This window comes from Diaphorina citri, unplaced genomic scaffold, assembly GCF_000475195.1.
Source record: "Diaphorina citri unplaced genomic scaffold, Diaci psyllid genome assembly version 1.1 scaffold4067, whole genome shotgun sequence".
NCBI lineage: Eukaryota > Metazoa > Arthropoda > Insecta > Hemiptera > Psyllidae > Diaphorina > Diaphorina citri.
The window spans coordinates 813-9,161 of NW_007381466.1; the positions used below are offsets into that span (position 1 = coordinate 813).

Genomic DNA, 8,349 nt, shown 5'->3' on the forward strand with positions numbered 1-8,349 from the left:
AGTGCTTTAACAACAAATAGATACAAGTACAGTGAATCTCGAAACAATACAGGTACCTAATAGTCCCTGACAAAACAGTGTTAGAAACAGATGGAAACACTTGTCTTCTCGAATAAGGTGTAGCAGGAAGCCTAGTTAGCTTGAAGGGAGTACATCTGTCTTTTGCCCGCCAATCACGCTCAATTTGTCAGGCAGACCGCGGTCTAACAGACTTAGATGTGTCAGACCGTCTTAACGTGTGTGGTTGGAAAAACGACGAGTTTTCGTCAAATGACTTTAAAGAGTTCAGTTAACGGGAGGCTAATTGTGGTTGCAAAAACTCTCTATTATTTGTTCCGATCCTGTTTCCTATTTGATATTTTTTTTACGGCTTTCTTTTAAGTGGCAGGGTTCTCCTAGAGGAGCTCTTCCACCCAACCACTAGGAGCTCTTCCACCCAACCACTCACCTTGACAACCTCCGTGGCCACCAGATAGCTCAATCTGTTGAACCACTGGACGTAGTTCTCCAGATTCCTCGTCCTTTTCATGTCCTTGAATGAGGTCTCCAGATGAGGGTTCTCCTTGGCAAACGCCTGCACAAACTCTTCAGGCCCGATGAACGACAGACGTTCCAACTCTATGTGAGTCAGCTGCTGGGCGATGTGGTTGGGGGTGGGGCACAGCTCGGTGATGTCCGTCTGGGAACAGAAGAGGGGACTAGTTAGTCAATTGAATGGTGGACGTTATTAAAGGCTAGACTAAAATCTAAAGACATTGATGGTTATCTTATCCCAGGACCAAAAGAGGTTGAAATATGCATAGCTTAAGCGGAAAAGTTCCGTCTGGGAACAGAAAAGGTAGAGGGACGATAGTTAGTCAGCTGGATGGTGTATGTTAAGATCTAACAATTTTAAAGGCTAGGCTAAAATCTAATAACATTGATGGTTATCCTGTCCAGGCCCAAAAGGTCTTATATATGATGTACAACTTAACAGAAAAGTTCCTTCTGGGAACAGAAAAGATAGAGGGACTAGTCAGTCAATTTTGTAGCGGACTTAGAGAAAACTCCTTATTATGCAGATGTTTGCTACATATATTTTTAACCACGTATTTTTAACCGTTGATTAACTTCACTGAGCCATTGGAATTTGGAACATATCGTGGCTGACTTTGGTCTTCAAGATAAAGTTCTTCCAAAGGCTCAATAGAGGACAAGTTTACTCTGATGTGGGTTTTTGGGTTGGGATATGTTCCTGTTCCACAAACTTCGAAGACAGATCCTTTAGGGTTACCAGGACCGTAGGAGTCTTTACACACCTGAATTCTTTCTTCCTGTGACATAATTAACGAAATTACAGGAGCACCATGTGATACGCAGTTGGGATGGAAAGGATAAAAGTGGGAAAAAAAAACACTTTGGCCCCTTTTTGCGTTAGGTAGAGCACAAACTTACAACACTTCTCCCTCATTCTTTATTTACTCCCTCTTATTCCTTCTCCACTTCTCCTCCTCTTTCTCTTCTCCTTTATTTGCCTTCTCTACCTCAATTCTCCCTCCTCCCCTTTTCGAAACCTCTCTTTCTCACTCTCCATTTCTCTCTCACATCCTTCGGGGTTTTCTAGTCGGAAAAAAAGAGAACATTACAATAAAACTCACACGCTATTAGCTCTCTCTCTCTCCCTCCCCTCTAACCCCTTTTTCATTTTCTCTCTCTCATATTTTCTTTTCCAATCACAGATGCTCTTACCCCTCCACCGCTAATTGCTGCAAGAATGGAGGGGAAATGCATTTCCAAACGATATGGTCCAGCAATATGTTGGCTGTTGGCCTCGATTCAACAGTACTTCACCTAGTGGTAGGTACTCCAGCAATTAGTGGAACTTTTCGCAATCGAGCATTTGGCAAGCCTGAAAGTCGAACTGGTCCCTCTCTAATGTCACTAGTACCTACCTAAAGGTGAACTTTGTTTGTAAATTAGTTATTCAAACAAAATGAACCCAGATACTTATGTATTTATAGGTATCTAATTAAAATTTGAAAAAATAAAAAGAAATTCAGATTTCAAGTTAAAGACCTACCTACTACATATGTATTTATAATTTTCATGATAAATCAGACACATCCACACATTCTTAGCGCATTATCACGCCAAAGGTGATCCGTAAAATTAACATCTCCACTGATTAATCTTTTGTTGCCTATTGCATACTCAAATATTTTTACGGCGTTCATACAAATTCCCTCTCCTATAAACTTATATAGGTGAAAGATAACATGCCAGTGGTACTCGTGCATGGTAGTATGAAATAGAGCACTGAAATTAAGCAACATTGGGCGTGGTTTCTACAAGGTCAGACCTTCAGTGGCATAGAAGCACGTGGCAATTCAATTTTAACTTCAATACAGACCTAGTTTACAGCAAAACAATTCAAAAATTGTTCCCTTTTTTTCCGAGAAAAGTTCATTATATTTAAATGAAAAGTAAATAAACGGAGGGAAAACAATTACATCGCATACCTTTGTTACTTCATTAGGGTGAAAGTAATAAATTGTTTTTAAATCACAACGTTCCTTAATTTAATCATTTTCGTACATATTTGCCCGCCGTTTTTTCCCCTGGGAAAGTAGAGAGAAAAAGATACCAGTATTTACTTTCTATAACCATTTTATTAAGTTTTTTTTTAATTTATTTTTTCGTTTTCACTTTCTATTATATGTTACTTTTTATTATATTTCACTTTCAATTACATTTTACTTTTTATTTATTCTCGGAGAGTATCATCACTTCATTTTTTCCCCATCTTCATTATAATCTCCATGGAAACAGCACGAATTGTTAACCAACACAGTTCAGGACGTGTTAACAGTCGCTCTAGATAAGGTTCCAGTTCGATGCCCAGTAGAACAGAAGTTTTTTTTTTTTCATTTTTTAGACTTTGCAAAAGCATTTCGCACTTTGCAAAAGTTATAACGTAGAAAGGAAGAAAAACCTTTCGAAACCTATGCATAAGCATAACCCTAGTGAAAGTTGATGTGGCGCCAAAATATGTAGTTTGTATGATTAGTGCAAAGTGCAAAGGTTGTGAAGTTGTTTTTAGGAACGCAGCCCAGGGTAGAGTTTTTTCTCCCGCAATGTTTCACCCATTAGTATTAATATCTTCATTTCTTAGACTTTGCAAAAGCATTTCGCACTTTGCAAACGTTATAACGTAGAAAGGAAGAAAAACCTTTCGAAACCTATGCTTAAGCATAACCCTAGTGAAAGTTGATGTGACGCCAAAATATGTAGTTTGTATGATAAGTGCAAAGGTTGTGAAGTTGTTTTTAGGAACGCAGCCCAGGGTAGAGTTTTTTCTCCCGCAATGTTTCACCCATTAGTATTAATATCCCAACATCTTATCAAATTGAAAGGGGAGAAATTTTGGCTACTTTTATTATTATTATTATTATTTTGACCATTGAACTTCCCAGGATCCAAATTTGGTCCTGGGGAGTTAAAGGCACTCGCGATTACTAACTGCACCGAGTGCCAAATACAAATGCAAGGTGCCAAATCCTTTTTTATGTGCTTACATCCTCTTCTTTTTCTCCTCCTTTTCCTCCTCTTCTTCCTTCTCCTCTTCCTCCTCCATTTCCACCTCCTTTATCTCTCCTGTTTCCCCTCCTCCTTCTCATACTCCTTTTTTTCCTGTCCAAGTCTTCAACAATCTTTATGAGCTTCAAAGTTAGCGAGGTCTTCAACCCAACATCTTATCAAATTGAAAGGAGAGAAATTCTGGCTACTTTTTTTATCTTTGAACTTCCCAGGATCCAAATTTGGTCCTGGGGAGTTAAAGGCACTCGCGATTACTAACTGCACCTAGTGCCAAATACAAATGCAAGGTGCCAAATCCTTTTTTATGTGCTTACATCCTCTTCTTTTTCTCCTCCTTATCGTTCTCCACCTCTTCTTCCTTCTCCTCTTCCTCCTCCATTTCCACCTCCTTTATCTCTCCTGTTTCCCCTCCTCCTTCTCATACTCCTTTTTTTCCTTCTCCTCTTCCTCCTCCATTTCCACCTCCTTTATCTCTCCTGTTTCCCCTCCTCCTTCTCATACTCCTTTTTTTCCTTCTCCTTGGAGAAAGAGAAAAAATAATAAAGCGAAACCAATAAATAAGAAAATAAGCTCAGTAGACAACTTTAGTCCAATTCACTAGAATACATAATACATGTAACAAAGTAATCTTTTGTTTTTAATAATATCAGTTTAATAAAAATGTAAATAAATATAAAAAAAGTTAATTTTAATTTCTAAAACGCTACTCAAGTACTCACATTTTGAAAATAATTGTGACCTCAAAGGGACCTCTCAATTGTTATACATATTTATCTTCAAGCCATCGCAGTATAAGAAAGCAGAAAGCTCCTACCATTCCACCTTCATCTTAGGCTGGCCTAGTTTATTCCCCGACCTAACACAACCTAACGTTTATTCCAGCCTGCTTCATTTCCAGTTCCACAATCTAGATTCCAAGACAATGCTCAAAGAGGAAATAACAATGATAACAACCGGAAACAGAATAAAAAGAAAACGAAGAAGAGGAAAAAGAAAGTAGAAGAGAAAAGTAATTTATATGAAAACGAAATGATACAAAATATATGGCAAAACAATAAATCAGATTTTTTATCTGCACATTCTGCACGTAGTATTACTTTTTTCTATTTTTTAGTTTCTACTTTCTATTATTTTTACTTTTTTTTTTTCTTTTTCCTTTGCGTTTGCGAATTCTCCCCCCTAGAAAACCCATTAGTGCTCCTCTGGGATTTCTAATTCGCCCAAATGTCCTCGAGGCATACTTTGTTGGTATTCCAAGGGCATGTTTAGGTTCTTTAGATGTAGGTACATAATTATGGTATGTAGGTTCATACTTCATAGGTATAATCATGCTTAGAGGAGTCAGAATGTTAAACGAAAAAATCCTTGGAGCTGAGGGAGAGGAGGAGATAAGAGAGAGAGAGAGAGAGAGAGAGAGAGAGAAAGGAGAGGAGAGGGGAAGATAGAAAGGAGAGAACTAGGAGGAAAGATCGTTTAAGAAAGGAAACAAACAAGTACTAGAGTTCATTAAACGAAATTCTGACCTGTAGCCTGCACAAGCCTACAATAGAATAGAATAGAATAAAATAGAATATACCTTGTTTATCCTGCCCGAATAGGACTGAAAAGTACCTTTACCCCATAGTCCCTTTACAATCTACATGTTACTGAATATTGGAGGAATATTTTTTTTCAAATCAAGTTTCCATTCATCATACTTACAACATAACAAAAGAACATGAAAAATTCATATTCATAAATTGGTATCTGAATTCTGAACAAGCAAAGTAAAGAGATGTGTTTTCCTTCTGGGAAATTGCAGACCACTGGAAAAGTGACCACTGGTCCAATTGAAACTGAATGTAGCAGTGGTGGTCACTTTTCCAGTGGTCAGTTTCCCGGAAGGAAAATACACCTAAAGTAATCCAAGTTTAGGTAACTTGTTAGGTTAGGTATGTAGAGATGGTTCACCATCTCTACATACTACATATAAATATCTAAATATGATAATAACTTTTACTCTTCACTGGTTACTCTTCACCTTTACTCTTCACTTCACAACCAGTGAAGAGTAAAAGTTATTTTCATATTTAGATATTTAAAATGAACCTTCACAAAGTTACTGAGTCTATACGAAAATACCTACGAACAAATAATGCTGAAACTTCGCTTAAAGGAAGTAAGTTTTGTTCCAGATTTAAGTAGGTTTACTTGGTCGTCTTAAGAACAAAGTGTCACAAGAATTAAGTACCTACCTTTGAAATCTTCTAGAGTAATCTAGAGGTTTTCACTTTTTTCTCAATATGGGTAGGTATACCTACATATGTATAGCAACCAACTTTTCTAACAAAATAGAAAGTAAAAATACAGCATTTTAATTAAATCCGTGAGACTGTAGACCTAGCCTTTAACTTACTCTAGATTAGTCTAGATCGTTCACTTGAAAATAAAGAGTTTGGACGACTTCTAGCTGACCTACTTATCATCTAATAATCTAGTACTCGTATTACAAAGTGTTACAAAAAAGATTTTACGAAAATACTTACGAACAAATAATACTGAAACTTCGCTTAAAAGAAGTATGTTTGTTCCAGATTTAAGTAGGTGTACTTGGTCGTCTTAAGAACAAAGTGTCACAAGAATTAAGTACCTTTAAAATCTTCTAGGGGTTTTTTTTTTCCTTTTTTCTCAATATGGGTATATGTATTTCAACCAACTTTTCTAACCAGATAGAAAGTAAAAATACAGTATTTTAATTAATAATAGAAAGTAAAAAGACATCAGAAAAATCACCTAATCACGACCAAAAACTTTTAAGGTCCTTTTTATATTGCCGCTAAAAAATGGGTCTGTCTACACTGCAGACAACCGTGAGGCTGTAGACCCGGCCTTCAACTAACTCTACATCGTTCAGTAAGTTCACTTGAAAAAGTAAAAAGACATCAGAGAGATCACCAAATCACGACCAAAAAGTTTTAAGGTCCTTCTTATATTGCCGCTGAAAAATGGGTCTGTCTACACTGCAGACAACCGTGAGGCTGTAGACCCGGCCTTCAACTAACTCTACATCGTTCAGTAAGTTCACTTGAAAATCAAGAGTTTGGACGACCTCTAGCTGACCTACTTATCATCTAATAATCTAATAACTGACAACTACGCCATAGGGAAACCATTTCTGACTATAAAACGAAAGCCGTTTTCCTTCTAGCTTTTATGGGCGACCTTTTTTTTCAATAAATTTGATGATGAAGGCGTTTAAAATTTAATAATCATAAAAGCCGAGACTTATGGCAATGAAATGTGCTTGGCTAAGGGCAATTATATCGGAGTGACATAAAATTTACTTACCCTCTCAAGTAAGGGTAGCTATTCGTAGCTCCTTTGCTATTCATAACTATTAACTTATTCCAGGGTCGCTCCTAGACGCTAATGATAAGCAATGAGGAGTTGGGGTTTTATGAGGACAATTTAAAAGCCTTTAATTGCGTTGAGCTCGAATTAAAATAATAGCTCATATTATTAAAAGTGCTGAAGATTTTTTTTAACTTGACAATAACCCTTATGGGGTAAGCTGAAACTGAGCTTTTGCAAATTTTTGTGATGATCTGTATCTCGGTAAAAATATCTTTCCTATACATAGTTCGGCGTCACACAAGGTAACACAGCAAGTACCTACCAAAAAGTATAGGGCAGATAGACTGGAAAAATAGACTGTTTAGGAATAGACTAGAACAGAATAGACTACTCACCGTGCTCAGACACTCCACATTACTGGTGGTCGCATTCTCGTTGACTCTCTTCAGGAATTCCTCATACTGCTCCAGAGTGGTCAGCCGATGTAGCAGATTCTGCAGCAGACTCGAGACCTCGTGTCGAACCCCGGACTCTACACTGACACACCGGTGCGTGATGCCACGCACGTGCGCCATGACGCGTTCGTCACGAAAGTCGTACGGGAAGGTTTCGCTCCACTCGGCCAGGAGCTGAACCAGACGGGGTATGAATCGGGTGAGACGCTCCTGAAAGGGGAAGAAGAGGGAAAGGTTAGTGACAAGTGAAGAGTTAGCAAATGTTTCCTCCTGGAAAGATTGACAGGAATCCAGTTCATTTGATTACTAGTGCCAGTCAGGTATCAGGTAGACCTGACAGTCGGACCTTTTCAGCCGTACCTGTCAAGTATACCGAACTTTTGAAGGGAACCCAATTAACTTGTTTTTGAAGAAAGGGAGTTAAAATTTTGAACCCTGAAGATTTTTAAAATAATTTCCCCCCTCCCCTCCCCCTCTCCTCTTCATCTTACACCATGTATGTGACTGTGATACTGATTCCTGTTGAAAAAAGTTTCTTGAGCAGGGATTGAAATAAAGAAACCCAGGAACCCAATTAACTATTTTTGAAACGAGAGAAGGGAATTCTAAGTTTATAAGTCAGACTCGCGCTCTTTAACTGGTGGATGTCAGAGGCGTTCTCTACCACCTAACTCTAAGAGCTCTACAAGAGAGGGGACTAAAAGAGAGTGAAATGTCCCTAGGAAGAGAGTGACAGAGGGAGGGAGGGCGATAGCGATGAAGGAGGGGTTAGAGAGAGAGAGAGTGGGAAGGCAAGAGCGAGGAAGGAGGGGAGGGAGAGAGAGAGGGGAAAAGAGGGAGGGAGATGAAACTCGTCATAATATATGGCTTGAGTTAAAATATTCATTGCGATGATATGAAAGTGGAGGAAAAAGGAAGAGAGATACAGAAATGATGGGCAGAAGTGAGAGAAAGAGAGATAGAGTGAGGCAGGGAGCAGGGAGAG

The 8,349-nt window shown here is 38.4% G+C and overlaps 1 pseudogene; it reads right to left on the reverse strand.

Annotated features, from left to right (window-relative positions):
• Nucleotides 1-448: 448 nt before the first annotated feature.
• LOC103520792 lies at nucleotides 449-7,634 on the reverse strand (annotated as a pseudogene).
• Nucleotides 7,635-8,349: the final 715 nt, after the last annotated feature.